General features: G+C 43.0%; 1 protein-coding gene across 1 annotated transcript in view; it reads right to left on the bottom strand.

Moving 5' to 3' along the window:
- Positions 1 to 8,003, bottom strand: part of Ica1 (islet cell autoantigen 1) — a 131,600-nt gene extending 123,597 nt beyond the window's left edge. Inside the window, exon 1 of the mRNA XM_051177120.1 lies at positions 7,836 to 8,003. The gene's annotated coding sequence lies outside the window, so the exon portion shown is untranslated. The remainder of the gene's footprint in view (positions 1 to 7,835) is intronic.
- Positions 8,004 to 13,209: the final 5,206 nt, after the last annotated feature.

The following is a 13,209-nucleotide window of genomic DNA, read 5'->3' as shown; positions in this document are numbered from 1 at the left end:
TTGAGTAATATAAAATAAAAGTTAATTTCATCTGTTTCTTTTAGTGTTTTAAACAAAGAACTTCAGAGCAACTACATTGCTTCAAATCCTATCTGTATGGCTACCACTGTATTTCTGTTACACAGCCTTGGTCTAGGGCATTAGGCAAATCAGCAAAGAGCTTAAGTAACCATTATTCTATGTTAAAAACATGATACCTTTAATCCATTTCCTTCCTAGAAATGGTGATTTTAGTTGGTCAAATACATAATTAAAAACACATATACTCATATATGTTCGTTTAAAGTGACTTAACCTACAAAATCATCATCTACCACATTTTTCTACTTTTTTCCAGTCTATGTATGACAGTCGATTCACACAAGATTTTTAAGAGTGATAAAGCAAACAGGGAACTAAAAGACCATCAAAAGTGAAAAGATATATCTGGAATCACAGCTATTTAGGAGGCCAAGGTAGGAAGATGGCAAATTCAATCTTCTCTGGGCTATAGAGTGAGACCCTACCTCCAAATAAGAGCTATAAAATGGGCTGCGAGATGTAGTGTAGTAGTAAAGTACTTGCCTAGCACGAGGGACCCTAAGTTCAGTCTCTGGTACTGTTTTGAAATATATGAGAAGAATCCCTTTCATTTCTCTTTATATACTTACAAATACAGATATAAAATAGAGACTTAGTTACAGATGAAATACATATAGAGTCCATACACAAAACAAAATAGAACAAGACTGACTACAGGGTCCACAATGATATGAAATTGCATACTGGGTTAATGTCAGCCATCAGGGGATGGTGACATAGATGCTAGATTTTACTTTAAAATTCAATTGATCACTTAAGGCCCCCTAAAGAGATTAGGGTACATCTATGGCTGTAGGCTCTTCTAGCTAAGAACTCTAGAGGATGCACAGATCATTTAGTCCAGCCGTCTGTTTTCACAGCTAAAGGAATGGAGACGCGTCCTGAAGGAAATTTCCCAAGGCAGTGTAAGCCTGTTTCCTTAGGGGAAGACAGCTGAAGTAAACACACACCAGGATGCGGTCTATAAAATTTCAATGCTATACAGAGGTCTGGTAAACAAGACACCACAGCTCCTTTCTCTGGAAATGGCACACATTCCAGGACTTTCTTTGGTTAAACTGTGGCAACTAACTCTTGTTTTGAGTTTAGAGCGGCTTGTGAGTAAGGAATGAGAAGCTTAAGAGTCAGCAACAAAGCAAGAGAAAATGGTATCTATGGGTATTAACTGGGCCATCTAGTTAATGTCACTTAAGAACCAATACATGATACCTATCGAGTTTTCTTTCAACACTCTCAGTGAATATGCTTATGAGATTAAGTAGTATTAAAGCCCAGAGCTCACATGGCAGGCTACTTGCTTTGATGGGAATCTGGACGGACAGGTCAGTGTGTATATACCTGATAGGGCTGGCCCAGTTATAACAACAAGGAAATTGCATGAACCCTCCAGGTCAGCAGGACAGAGGAGAAGCAGGAAACAGAAGGGAGGGATGGCCTGGCACCAACACACACGCTTCAGTGTGATACTGCTCAGGGGCAGGACAAGGCTAGAGCACAGGATGAGAAGACTCCTGACCTAGGGGAACAGCAAGAGGGAGAAAGTTCCCCAGGATGGTGAGGGGCAGTATCTCTGCTCCTGTGCACTGGAAGCCATGGCCTTGGACTTGCATTGGACACCTGTCATAGTGTCTGCTCTCTCTGTGTACTGTTCACTTCTTTAGAACTCTCCAGCACCACGGCCATGACCACTGTGGTTCTCCATTTTTCCCAGCAAGAGAGACAGTCAGCTCTTCAGCCCCCTGTGGCCTTTGGCTGCCTATTGTTCCTTCTATTTCATGTTAGTCCACATCCCTTGCTTTCAGCTCTTTGTTCACATTCAACTTCTTCCTACCTTAAGGCAATGAGCTCTTCCTTTTCTGAAGCATCCCTCAAGAAAAATCCTTTCCTTCCTAAACCTTTCTGATAGCTCCTCCTCTGTGTCCACATCACAAATATCACTATCGTTTGCAAAGCTCTGCCTTAGCTATCTATGGACTTAGCTCAATCTGGGTGAACACTTCACACGCGAGAAACGCCAATACAGTGACTTCATCTGCAGAACACAATCAAGGGGAGGGTATTCCATTCCCATTCTGTGAGCAAAGACATAAAACAAATTTAAAAAAAAACTTAAAAAAATAATTTCCCCTTTCTTTGGTCAATAACTGGAAAAGCTCAAACCAGTTTTGGACTTCTGACCTCCTGTTTTTAACCACTCCACATTAGTCTAAGCTGAAAGGAGGTTGGCTAATGAGGCTAAAAAATATTCTTAGATAACCAACCACTGGCTCAGGTTCTGTTTGTCTGTGGTCACTACAGTGCAATTATGCAAACAACACTTTCAAAGGATGACTGGCTCACTTCTATCAATAAGGAAAGGGGCAACACTTATCAAAACTGGCAGTTTGCTCTCTGGCTAAGGATGCCTGCCCAGGAAACATCACGTAGAAGCCTGGATCTCATCTAAGTAGCATAGGATCCAGACACTATAAAGTTTCAACAGTAAAGACAGCAAGCATGCATTTTTAATGTATATGTGACTAGCCTGCTTTAGAGAGACTCCCCCCAAATACTCTCACCACCAGAACTAGAAATCCTTCTTCCTCTTCAATTGGGACTGTCAGAAAAATTGGTATTTGTATAGTCTGTAGCCCATCATGAAATGTGCAAACTTTGTTTTTAACTCCACAGTACTTCATTGCCTTTGGTTTTTAATCTCTTTATAATTTCACATATTTTGGGCTAATTTTATTCTAAAACTGACTATTGCAAGGTTCTCAATTATGAATGCCTTTTAAATATCAAGCTTCTATTTTGTACTGATACCTCCAAGGCCTTTGCAATTACCCTGCACATAATTGAAATTAATTCTGGGTTTACACTGCTTAGCATATTTAATATTCCCAACTCACAGATTATCAAGTTTCTGTGGTTACTCAGGCTACATACTCTCAGGTAAGGATATGGCATAAGGACAACAAAGGAGAACATGCATTTGTCTTTCTGGGCCTGAGTTTCTACATTAAGTATAATATTTTCTAGTTCTATCCACTGAAATTCAATGATTATATTTTCCCTTATAGCTCATTAGAATCCCACTGTATATACGTACACATTTTCATTAGCCATCATTAATTGAAGGACATTTAGATTGTTTCCATTTCCTAGTTATTGTGAATAGAACAACAATGAACATGGCTGAGCATGTATCTATGGGGAAGGATGTGTAGTTCTTTAGACACATGCCAAGGAGTAGTGTATCTGGGCCATACAGTTGATCTATTTTTAGATTTTTAAGGATTCTTTACACTGACTTCCAGATTGCCTGTACCAGTTTGCAACCCACCACCGGTGAATGAGAGTCTTCCTTTTTGCCACACCCTAGTTGGCATTTATAGTCAACTGTTTTCTCGATCTTAGCCATTCTGATAGGGGCAAGATGGAATCTCAATGTAGTTTCATTTGCATGTCCCCAAGAAAGTTGCATATTTTTCTGAGGCATTTCTTAGACATTTTTATTTCTGATTTTGAGACCTATATGTCAATTGGATTACTTTCTTGACTTGTTATTTTGAGTTCTTTATATATCCTAGATATTAATCCTCTATCAGATATGTAAATGGAAAAGATTCTCTCCCACTCTATGGTCTTGAAATCTAGATGAGAATCCATTCCTGCTACTTTTCTAAACCAGTGTAATTCCTAATTGCATCCTAAATAATATCCTTATACCTCCAGATAAGTACAACTCTACATTATCAAGAAAGCTTCTTACCTATGAAATCTCAACAATATGGTAGAAGCTGAAACAAGCTCTAAACACTGACAACATCAGTTGACAAGCCAATGTGGACACCAGCAATCTCACAAGGCCCCACCCATAGATGGGAAGTTACAGGTAACGAATGACTGCTGAGAAAGGAAAACTTAAGTCTTCTCCACTCCCTTGATTGATTATCCAATACCAAGTGGCCACCCATAAAAACATATACACACAAGTACCACTAAACAGATTCATTAGTTTTAATTATATATATATGTATATATCACATTTATATAATATATATAATTATATATACACACACACATATATATATAATTAAAAAGAAAATCAGTGAGTGCAAGGGTGTGGGAAGTGGATCTGCGAGGAGTTGTGGTAGGAGTCAAGTAAGGGTGAATATGATCAAAATTGGATGACTTTCTCAAAGAACACAAATGTTGTATTAAAGAAAGTCAACTTAGAGGTTAAAAGGCATGGCAAGCAGGGTTTCTCACCTCATGATATCCAGGAAGCAGACAGAGTGAGGGAACACAAACGATGCCAGACCTGATGTGAGGCACAATCTTGAAAGGTATGCCCCATTGGATCACTTCTTCCAGTCCGGTCTACCACCTTCCACTACCACCATTATTATGAAACCATTATTATGAATCCATGGGTTAGGTTAGAGCTCACAGGATCCCATCAGTTCCCCAAACCCCATCTTTAAACACTAAATTGGTGGCCACGCTTTCAGCACTACACTGGTGACTATGCCTTCCAGCATATGAGCCTTGGGGAAAGATTTCTGCACAGGCGCCAATCCTGCTCAAACTGAGGCTCAAAGCCTCAATACTAGATGTGATTGTAGAATGAAATGTAATTGGAAACTATGAAAAAGAGAAGGTTTCACTTCTATCAGTCATGGAGAGTGAGGATCTATGAGGCCTCAATGGGTGTGGGGTGTAATAAGGCTCATAAACTGTAATCTACTCCTTTGACTACACATCTCTTATAATGGATGATACTAAGCCGATAGTCATCATTGGCCAGCCCTATTATTGCCACTTGTTTTTAGGCTTCCAGCTGTCAGGATCACCCAGTAAAGAAGAAACATGTTTCCTGATCTGAGTGACCTCCCTTATCTTTTCTTCCCAGTTTCTCCACTTTTTCTTGTAAGTCCCTGTAACTTTAGAGCTCGTGTTCAACACTAGCTTACACTCCCTGTAGTAGTTTGGATGAAATTTCCTAGAGAGTGGCATTATTAGAAGGTGTGGCTTTGCTGGATGGTTATGGGTTGGTTGTAGGAAGTGTGTCACTGTGGGGGAGGGCTGTGAGGTTTCCTATACTCAGGATACCATCCAATGTCACAGTCTCCTTCCTGTTGCCTCAAGATACAGGACTCACTCAAAGCTATTTCTCCAGCACCATGTCTATCTGCATGCCGCCATGCTCCCCACCATGATGATAACTGACTTAACCTCTGAAACGTTAAGTGAACCCCCTCAATTGAATATTTTACTTATAAGAGTTGTCATGGTCATGGTGTCTCTTCACAGCAATAGAAACCCTATCTAAGACACTCCCTTTCCATGGATAAAACTGCTTCTACTTGGAAGAAAGTGTACTTGTATCATTAGATACCTTGAAAACATTCATGTTGAAGATTTTCTACTGTGGGACAAGATTTAATGTACTTTTCACACGTTTAGGTACAGAAATAAAGATGCTCAGACACAGCAGTTTGATACTCAGGTCTACCAGATAGAGGAAAAGGTATAAAATCACAAGCAATTACCAACTGGTGTCTTTAGCTTTCATTGGAGGATCAAGGGTCAGTTAACCTAATCTCAGGTTTCTCACTTATTGCAAATAGAAAAACTGTATAGTTTAACTGTGATGTTTTCTCGTGATGTTCCTGCCTCTGCCTCCTTCAGCAAATCCTACCAGCGTGTGCCACCACAACTGGCATGTTATTTTCTCAAGATTTGTCTTTAATTACATTGTAACCCTTTTCCTAAGTAATAAGAAATGCTATTATAAAATAGCATCCCCTGCAAACAAAACTCATGTATGGGGCTAAGACCAAACGTGTTTGAGACACTAAGGATCATAAACTTATTTTGACCCTACAGTATTCTCTATAAAGATGTTTTAAAAATAAAAGTTGAAACCTAAAAAAGAAAACAGAAGCAATTGGAGGCAGGCAGTGAGATGGCTGGGCAGGTGACGGTACCTGTGGGACAAATCTGGCGACCTGAATGTAATCCAGGAACTTTAGCAACGGTGGAAGGAGACAACCAAGTCCACAAAGTTACTCTCTGACCTTCACATGAGGGGCATGGCATGCTGAGAGTGCTCATACATCACGCAAAGACATACAATAAAGTGTGTGTGTGTGTGTGTGTGTGTGTCTGTGTGTGTGTGTGTGTGTCTGTGTGTGTGTGTCTCTGTGTGTGTGGTGTGCATGCATTGAACACAGGGTAAGGAACATTTTAGGGTGTGGATTTAATAATCATGTCCTACTTTATTCCCTAACTTCAGAGAAGTTGAGATGTCAGATTTAAACCAGACAGTCAGTGCTGAAATAAACAACCATGTTTCCAGTAAGTTATCGCTTATGGGACCATAATGGTCAACAAATATCCTGTGTCTTCCTTCATTATCACTTTCAAACTAGCTGGTGATGTCTTTTCCAGGTCCATGTAATTTTTGGTTACCAGATCTTAGGCATCAAAGGCTGCCCACCAGGCTGATGGACAAACCCTTGCGCTATTTTCAAAGTTATCTAAAAAGGGGAGAATATCGTCTCCTTTCTAAATCTTAGTTTCTTCCCCCCAAAAGGCGGCTAATACCATTTGCCAGTATACATACCGGCACAGGGCGTTAAAGGCCCTAAAGAGAAATTGAGGGGCTTTGGAACTCTCCAAGTCAAAAGATAGTGGGGAGGCGAATGGAGTCACTTAGGAGGAAAGGCTGGCATAACAGGATATACTCTCAGAGGAAACAGGAGCTGCGTTAACCTCGGGGCAGGAAAGGCGGAGTCAGGAGTCAGCAGCACAGCACCCAAAGAAACTGGCTCACAAGGGTTCCCAAGAACGTGGCATGCTCAGTGACACTTCCTAGCCCGCAGGGGCCAGCCACAGGCCTCCTGGCACCGGTCATTATAAAAAAGGTTCCCTTCGGCTCTTGGCCACCCCAGCCAAAGACCAGCAATGGAGGAACAGCAAAAGCAAACATCAGATACCGCTGCAGGTGAACTAGGCAACAAGTCAGCCCTGGCCACCAGTCCCTGTCCAGGGGGGTCCTGGATAGGGCGGGGGTAGGCCCTCATGCTCTGAGAAAGAGAGGCCGGGAGCTTGTGGATCGGGTGCGGCTTGGGTGTGGGAGCAGGTGCTCTCGGGGCTTCCCTTCTGCTTCCCGGGGACTGACGCACGCTCCCAGAGCGCGCGCATCCTCCACACATCCAGGCCTGAGGGAGGATCCGCGGGAGGGAAGGGGGGGGATGATGCTCCTCCCGCACCCGAATCCTTGGCGGACGAGGTGACCCGCCTGTTACCCGCCGCCCCCAAAGGACAGCGGAGGCAGCCTTGGCTTGGCGTCCCCAGTCGCCCTGGCTGCCGGGCGTCTCCCGCTGCAGCTAGCAGCCCGCCCGGCTCGCCCCCGCCCCGGCCCCGGAGGGCAGGTACCTCGGAGCCCCGGCCCCTAGGAGCCTCCTGGCGGAGATCGTAGTGTCCCTCCAGCTCCCTGCGCCGACGTCAGCGTCAGCTCTGGCGAGGGAAGGGGCGGGGAGCGCAGGAAGCGGTCCTTCCTGCGGCGGCCGCCGCCAGCCGGAATAGCAGTGCCGAGCCCGTGCACGCCGCAGCGCAGCACCGCGGCCCGAGCGGGCACCCTCCCCCACCCCACCCCACCTCCCCGCGCCAGCACCCGCGCCTCCCTCCGACGGGGACCGCGACGGGCGACCGCTCTCGCCAAGACCCCCAGGAGCCGGGTAGGCAGAGGCCGGTGGTCTCACCTTGTTTGGGGTGAAACAGGGATGAGAGGAGCGAGTGTCCTTCTCTCTACTCCCTGGGGTCTTCCCGTGACCCCCATCTCTAGGGTATCCCGCGTTTGGACCTGCTGCGGGAGATAACCCCGCCCCTGCTCTCTGGCAGGTGTTCCACGTGTCCATAGAGTTCGCGTCACAATGACCTGTCTACAGGTGGCCATGGCAGAGAACGCCCCATAGTTCCCTCCTTGTGTTGTGTAAGGACTGCATGCTACTTCCTCTAGAGTTTGGTGGCTTAAACAGACGGGAATTCATGAGGTCAATGCCAGACCCATGGGAAGTTTGCCTCCAGAACCCAAATTTGCCCTTAAAAGCCAAAGGCTGTGATAAGGGAAAACAGCTGGATATGTACACACACACACACACACACACACACACCTGTGTTTCATATCCATTTGCCATACCTGCATCTTGATATGTACACACACACACCCCTGTCCTGTGTTTCATATCCATATGCCATACCTGCGTCTTTTACTTATTTTTGACCCAGCATTTCAGCTCCTCTCACCCTTTATCACAAGGTCACAGTTTCTGGAGCACCTTGCTATCACAGGAAAGGAATGCGAACTTGTGCTTCCTAGTACCATCACACACAGGGTTCATCCCTTCTTTTATGTCTATAGGTAAGTTTGTTGAATGGCCACTGCTAGAAACAGTTCCGTGGGTGAAAAGAAAAATTAACAAAAAGTGATGCAAACAAGTCAGAAATCCACAGCTAATATAAATGGGTGCTTCCTGGGTGACAAACCAATTCTGTGGCCTTTACACCCAATCCTCCTCTGGCCCAACGTTGTAAGTAAAATTATTGTCCCTGTTTTGAAAGTAAACATACTGCTCAAGTACCATAAGGAAGACGGGTGGAACTGAAGGCATGGCTCAGCGGTAAAGAGCCAGGGTTGAACCTGGGGTTGTCTGAACCAAGAGACCACATTTAATATCAGGAGAGAGTGTGGTTTAAAAGGCAGAGCACTTACCTAGCATGCACAAAGCCCAGGGTTTGATCCCAAAGTAAATAAAATGTGGGATTATAGTTCTTTTAACAGAATGAAAAGATGTGTTCTAACACAGAGCTACTCAATAAACGAGTAACTGAGATGCCAGGAAGGAATACAGCACCCCACAGTTCCCATTGACTTTATCTTCACACCAGTAGCAATTAGTCATATGAAAACAGAAGTATCCCATTTATCACAAGTTTGTTTGAAGTAAAGTACCTGTGTTACAACAGAGCCCGTGGATTGTCTGGAGTATTGAAAGTGTTCTCTAGAAGGGTAGTTCATTGGAATTTAAGCATTGGAGAGAGTAAGGAAGCAGATTTACAGAACTGTTTTAAAATTCCTTTCATCCATTTAAAGGCTAAGGCAGAACCTTGGTGCGTGTGAGTCTGAGGGTCTCTCATGGGAGCTAAAATTTGATCTTCAAGGACAGTACCTGACGGTGATGAAACACACGATGAGGGCACTTACTGGCCAATGTGACACTTATCTCTCAGAGAATTTAATACTATACCTTACCCACATTGGGCACTATTATGTTAGGAGTAGTTTTTCCCACCAGTCTGGTCCCACCACCTTGCCAGCCCCAAATAACACACAGAGATGCTGTATTAGATATAAAGTTGTTAGCCTATTGCTAGTGTTTCTTATTGGCTAGCTCTGTCTTAAATATTAACCCATTTCTATTAGTCTAAGTATTTCCACATGGTCTTATCTTACCAGAGAGGGCCCAAACCTCTGTTCTCTAAAGTCTTCCTCAAATCCTCCCTGTCTCCTAGTCCTGCCTATCTTGCTTTCCTATTGGCCAACAGTGCTTTATTCATTAACCAATACGAGAAACATATTTACAGAATGACATGTCCCATCATCTATTCACTTTTTTTTTTTTTTTTGAGGTGTGTTCTCCTTATGTAGCCCAAGCTAGACTGGAACCAGAGATCCTTGTGCCTTGGATGCTGAGTGTTTGGATTATAAGATATCCTACCTTATGTAGCTTCAAGTGACTATCTTCACTTTCAATCTTGTTCTAAAACTTAGGATAATATTTGAGGAAGGAAACAATTCCTGCTCATTCTGCTTCATCACAGTGTGTGCTTTCCCTTTCTACGTAAATGTTCTCCTTCTGGCTGGAGAGATGGCTTAGAGATTAGGAAGGCTGCCTACTCTTCCAGAGGACCTGGGTTCGATTCCATAACTCCAATTCCAGGGAATGCAACACACTCTTCTGACCTCCACGGGCACCAGGTACACATAGTGCACAGATGTGTACATACAAACAAAACATCCATACATCATAAATGTAAAAAAAATTCTAGAAATACTTTTATTGGTTTCTAGGTATTCAGTTGTTTCATCTTGCAGAGCATGTACAAGGTACCAGTGAAAGTCAGAAACAATGAGGATGATTATTGGATGATCTGAAATTAGAAAAGGAATTAAAATACAGTCCCAAGTCCAACAGAACAATGGACTTCTTCATGGGAAAAAGCTCTTTCTAGAGTCAAGACATGCTGATAGGGTTAGAGATGTTGTGTTAGTGCTAACAGGGAGCCAGGAGAACAGTGGATTGGTAATGAAAGTCTATTTTCCTCCCTAAAAATAATTTGGAAGGTAAGCATTAGTGTCCTTTACTTTTCTTGTTGTTGTGGCAGAGCAGCTGACAAAAGCATCTTGAAGGAAGGAAGGTTTAGTCTCGCTCATGGTTTTGTGAGGTAAAGTGTATCATGGCATCCATAGTGTGGGGCAGCTGGTCACATGGAATCAGTCAGAAAGCAGAGAGAGATGAACACCATGCCAATACTTTTGGTTTCTCCTTTTCTCTTCTCTTAGTCTTGGGCCCTTTCCCCAGAGTCAGTCTTCCCTCATCAGGTGATGCTCACAGACACAACCAGAGTGTGTCTCCTTGGTGACTAACACATCCTAAGTCAACTCCTGTCAACTTGATGCCCACACACATACATTTTAATGGTAACATTCCACCCTGGTCCTCAAGGGTTCATGTTTATCTCATAGTGGAAAAAAATGTATTTAGTCCTTAAGAGTTTCTAAAGTCTTAATAGTCCCAACACCATTCTAAAAGGCTTTTCTGAGACTTGGGGAAATCTTCTAACTCTGAGCTCCTGAAAGATTCAAAACAAACAAGTCACCTTCTTCCAGTCTATCAAGGGACAGAATAAACATTCCCATTCTGAAAGGAAAGAATGAGGACATAGTAAGGAAAGATTGTACCAAAGCAAGACTGACACACTCAACAGTTCCATGTCTAGCATCTGGAGTTTGTCGTAGCATCATCTGGGATTCAACACGCTTGGGAAGCTCTGTCTCTTCTGGTCTGCTACCTGTAGTATATGTAGCTTCTCCCTTGACCCAGCTCAACTCTTCTTTTCACTTTCCGCTGCAGATGCTCCCTTCCCCCAAGTCCTGGCATTTTAGCCAGTCTGCAGTCACTACTACAACTTAGATTTTCTTTTATAGTTTCACTCAATGGCCTCTGAAAGGCCCCTGCAAGGAATCCAATGACGCACCCTATTGTCTGGTCTCAATGACTTCCTGGAACCTTGAAAAGCTTCCATGACTTCATAACTCTTGTATTATTCATACTTGCAAAAGCAGCACCATGTGGATGATGCTTCTAAGGTGTACTGTCAGCTCAGGATACAGCTTGCTCTTACAGATGTTAGAGAGCTCTGTGCACTCTGGTGGCTGAACTTGGGGCCATATCTCTAGGTTTTTGAGAAGGGAACCTGCGCAGTGGTACTCTCATACTCTCAATTCATCTCTCTGATTTCCAATGACTTTGCAATTTAGAAGTTGGAACTTTCTGTGGGTTGGGTCCTGTTCTTAGGATATCCTTTCAGTGCCTCAATGAAGAGGCCTATGTTTCTCCTCAATGACACTAATCTCTTTAAATTATCTGCACCTACTTGGTCTACATCTTTAAACACTGCTACACTTCTTTCCTGGCCAAACACTCATATTTCTTATTTCTGCATTCTCAGTGTAGAGCTGAGAGAGGTGAACACTAACCACACCACAGTCTGGGACTTACGTTGTCTTGAAATTTCCTCTGCCAAACAACTTAGTGTAGTACTTTTGATTTCAGTCTCACTCACTTTCAGGACAGAAGGTAGACATAATCTGCCACATTATCTTATGAGTGGCTTCTACCTCAGTTCCCGATAGAGGCCTGTTCCATTTCGAAAGCACTTGTACTGGGCTGCCATTGTCCACCTTTCCCAATGCATTCTAGTCTCCTAAACTCCTGCCAGAATGACTCATTAGCCTTTGTTTACAGATCTAGGGTGTCTCTAGCCTGTAACTCCAAATTGTTTCACATCCATCCTTAAACCAAATCTGAAGGCTTATAAACACTGAGGTCAGAGCAGTGATAGCAATGGCCCTAACTCCTTTGCTCTGAGTTAGTTATTTATTACATGATAGGACATAGTGGCAGCAATATGAATTGACTGATCATATTGGATTCATAGCTTTCAAAATGAAATAGGACTCTATTGGAAATGTAAATAGAGGTGTGTGTGTGTGGTGTGTGTGTGTGTGTGTGTGTGTGTGTGTGTATATGTGTGTATATATATATATATATATATATATATATATATATATATATATATATTTGTTTTTTGTTTTTGTTTTTGTTTTCCCAGTCTGGGACTGTATCCAATGGGGTTGATGGAATCGCCCATATTTAGGTTGGGTCTTCCTTCCTCAGTTAGATGTCTTTGGAAACACCCTCATAGGTACACCCAGAGACACATCTCTTGGAGATTCTGGATGGCCTTTAAATTGATGATGAAGACTAATCCTCTCAAGAGTGCAGCCTTGATGTGATGGTCACTGTGGCAACAGTGTTACCCTCCTTTAGCCTGACATTCTTAGCAAAATGATACTATGTAAAGGTAAATCCATCTGGAGATGTGGAGTCAAAACCTACTGCTACAACCTTTTAATAAAATAATCTGACAGTTTTCAAACCATTAAATACAGATCTGCCACATGACCCAACAGTTCCACACTTAGATCTGTCCTATAGAAATATGAGTGTCTGTAATTTCAAAGTAATAGATCAAAATAATTCAACTGCCTGTCTGTCAATGAACAAAAGAATAAGCAAATTGTATTATATACACACAATAAAAATCTATTTGGCCATAATGTCAAATTTTATTGACACACTCTATAACTTAGAAGAAATCTGAACGTGCTCTGCAGTGTTCTGAGTTAAAGAAGTCTGTCATACCCTCCGAATATTGGTAACAGTTGTGTGACTTGATCTGTTGGGGGGGGTCGCTGGAAGTGGCACCAGGACCTATGTCAGGGGCATGAAC

The sequence above is a fragment of the Phodopus roborovskii genome, unplaced genomic scaffold, assembly GCF_943737965.1.
Source record: "Phodopus roborovskii unplaced genomic scaffold, PHOROB, whole genome shotgun sequence".
NCBI classification, from domain to species: domain Eukaryota; kingdom Metazoa; phylum Chordata; class Mammalia; order Rodentia; family Cricetidae; genus Phodopus; species Phodopus roborovskii.
The sequence above is the reverse complement of the archived record's forward strand: the minus strand, read 5'-3'. Positions and strand labels throughout refer to the sequence as shown.